Genomic DNA, 3,552 nt, shown 5'->3' with positions numbered 1-3,552 from the left:
CATGAAAAAATCTGGTACCCTATTTTACATTTGAACAGCTATTATATACTTGCATCCCTATCACACTTTCTCTTATTGCTGAAATGAATATTAACCATATTATTTTACATGATCTTTACAACTAGACTGACAGATTATTGCAAACATGAGCATTTTTTAAATAATACTTTTCTTTTTCTCCTAGACCTTGCAGGGGCAATGAGGGCACCAAATAGTGGATTACCTACTTTACATAAACATCTACTCATAGGTTTGGCACTCCAAGTGGTTCATGAATACTTTAGCATTCAAGCATAGTATCTTACCCCTCACCAATGACTCCAATTGTAAGTTATCCACACTTTTCTCTCCAGGCCTTTTCAATCTACTGTTTAGTTCATAGAAAAAACAAGGAGTGTTTCAAGCATTTCATTTTCTACATTTTTCAGGGTGCACCACAGCCGATTGCCTCCAAAACAAACATTCTCACCTCTGGTGGGCTACATCGGGAACATTACAACTAGTTTGCCTATTATGCTTCCTGCCACCACCTCAACATTGTTCTTGGCAACTATCTTCCTTAGAAACACTTTGTAACCCATCTGGACCTCTGCGGGGGCCATTATCACTTGTTTACCAACTTGGTAAGCATGTAAAGCACCGGTACTGGAAGCTGTAGTTTTTAGAGAAAACCTTCTGGAGCTCTGGTCCTTGTTCTGGTGGAGAGTAACAGATATTATTATTATTATTATTATTACACAGTATTTATATAGCATCATCATATTACGCAGTGCTGTACAAAGTCCATAGTCGTAATGTGTATAAAATTATATTGAAACTCTCTATTACATCAATTGCTCAATGCAGCTAAAGTGTGTATCTTTCATTATGGAAACAATTCTCACCGCCAACTGTTCAAGAATAAATTATATGTCTATGAGTTCAGAAAATGTTAGATTTTTCTGGTTTTAGTAGAGTCAATATAGTTTGTCTGCAGGATTTTTTTTCCCGTTGTGGAACTGACTTTATAAATTTTCTTAGGTGGGTTTTAGTGGCCTAAAGAGTGTCTTTACATCACTCCCTAACCCACCCACTTCCTATTACTATTTTTTACTTTTTGAACTCCTGTGCTCCTCCAAGCTACTCCCTATAAAAGAGTTGTGTGGAACTTCCTCTGTGCCTAATTATTTCCCAGAAGTATGAGCCTGGATCCCGAATAAAAAGCTGCAAATTTGTGATTCTAGCATTAACTGTAGTCCTTTTTTTTTTTTTTTTTTTTTCTCCTGATCATTTCGTTCCTTTTCCCAGGTAAATTAGAGTAGAATACTGTGAAATTGCCCCTAAACACTTCTTACTAAGCTACGGTATAAATTTATTATAATCCTTGGAAAACTTCATTCCATTTATTATTTGAGGTTTTCTAGGAGAGACAAAAGAGATACCAGGATATAACTGCCTTTTCCTAATAAGCTGCTGGCATGCCCGCATTAAAAAGTATTCTGAATGGTGGAGCCTCCTGAAGGTCATAATCTACCACAAAAAGCCTGATTTATTAAAGCTCACCAAGACTAGGGAAGAGACTTTTCATCCGTGAACCTGGTTGATCCAGCAAACCTGGAATGGATTTCTTAAAATTAATTTGCTTTTTGTTAGCAAATGTTTTCAATCCTGGACCAGGTTCATTCCAGATTTGCTGGATCACCCAGGTTCACTGATGAATCTTCTCCTGTGAGCTTTAATAAACCAGGTTTCAATCTATCAGCACTTATGCTTTAAGTCTAGGCATTAGACAGTAATTCCTACATTTATCTCAACAGAAAACCACCCTGAGCACTAGCAGCAGAGGAAACCCCCAGAGTAACAAACTCAAGCCAAAAAAAATAATGGTACCACTTTTAGTGGACTTTTGGTGGACCACGGGTCATCAATATTTTATACTTGTACTGTCAGACAGGGTACATCAAATGATTATTGTAACCCTTCAATTACACCTAATGATATACTATGCAGAGTGCATTTGTACAAACAGAATGAAGATGTCTTACTTAAAGTAAGAGTTCAATGTTCTGTTTACTTTGTTGATGCTGATATCACTCTAAGTTTATATCTGTTCCTAGCTCTAGCGAATCATTGAGCACTTGACCTCTAACTCTGTACCTACCTTTCCACTTTCCCACCTCTCCGTGTTAATAGACACTGATTGCCTTTGAAACACATAACTTTCCCCAACCAATATTTTACAATTGGTCTTTATGCTGACAATCTCTCATGCCTACCAGATTAAGTTTGGGTTGGCCAACAATTTAAAGTATTTTTTTTCTTTGCAGAAAGGTTTTGGAGTCGCTGACCTCCTTTTTTTTTTTTTTTTTTTTTTTTTTTTTTTTTTTTTTTTTTTTTTTTTTCCCCCCCCATTAAGGTGAAACAATTTTAAACCCATATCCCTGCTGATTTTAAGCAGTTATATAAATTGAAGTATCCCTATATTTACCATAATACAATTACTTTTAGCGTGAACGGGTACTTTTGTACTGGGCCCTATTTAAAGAGCTTGACTTTTACCCATCGGGGCCCAAGCTTTTGCCTGGCTTCATTTGAGAAACCATGGCCTTCAGCTTCTTTCTGAAGAAAGGGCTCTCCTTTCAGACTCTGCTTCTCCCTGTATCAATTGGGGAAGGCGACAGTTTAATAGATATCTGATGATGTCTAGCTTCCTATCACTAGCGCCCTGTGTTTCCTGAGGGAAAGATATATAGCTCTGTGTAAAATATTAAACTGTGTTGCCTTACTCATAAACAAAATGTAGTGTGAAATAAGACAATTCTTCTATTTTTTTTTCATGGATTAGCGTTTTAAGTCTGTCAGCTGTTCGGCCACTGTGATAGCAAGAGAATGTTTGCGGTGCGTTCCCAGCTGTACGATCTCAACCAGGGCCTGAAGGTTCTGCTCTCACTCCCTATTCTTAGCAGCACCATTTTCGATAAGCTTTCCCCCTGGGGTACATTTATGGACATCCCGGATGCTCATTGGTTGTACATCTTTCATATTGCCCTCCTGAAAAGTCAGCAAATTCTGTTTAATACTAGTGGAAACACGTAAGCCTTTCACTGGATTATGCATAACTAAACCTTAACAAATATGCCTGTTATTTTGATACTGATATTTAGATTAAAACCAGTCTGAATCATATGAAAAAGTCCTGTAAACATTTAAAAAAAACATGTATTTGTCCTCTTTTCTATAATCAGGGTTTGGTGCTTTGCTACACATACGATAACAGAACTATCTGAACTTTATTAGGCTTTGTATAAAAAGGTGGAATTCCAATTTGTAAAATAAGTTAAATATTCCAAGTGTCTCAATATTTTTTTTGAGCCTGTTGTCTGCAGGGTGCAACTGCTTCCATTTCCTTTCAAGGATTTCACAATTTCTCAGGGATGCTAAGTAAGAAGCTCTAGTTATGTGTATTCTTTTTATGTTTTTTTCCAGCATGAAAAATGAAATGTGAAATATGAAAAATAATTTAGAAGTTCCACAACCAGACATGCACACAGATCCTGATCACATCTGACTCCG

The 3,552-nt window shown here is 36.8% G+C and overlaps 1 protein-coding gene across 1 annotated transcript in view; it reads left to right on the top strand.

The window, feature by feature from the left end:
• Positions 1–216: 216 nt before the first annotated feature.
• LOC140338521 (serine/threonine-protein kinase D3-like) overlaps positions 217–3,552 on the top strand; it is a gene marked incomplete in the record, with an annotated part of 50,918 nt that continues 47,582 nt past the window's right edge. Inside the window, 1 exon segment of the mRNA XM_072422765.1 lies at positions 217–326.

The sequence above is a fragment of the Pyxicephalus adspersus genome, chromosome 9 (assembly GCF_032062135.1).
Source record: "Pyxicephalus adspersus chromosome 9, UCB_Pads_2.0, whole genome shotgun sequence".
NCBI classification, from domain to species: Eukaryota; Metazoa; Chordata; class Amphibia; order Anura; family Pyxicephalidae; genus Pyxicephalus; species Pyxicephalus adspersus.
Note: the sequence above shows the minus strand (reverse complement) of the source record. Positions and strands in the feature narration are given on the sequence as shown.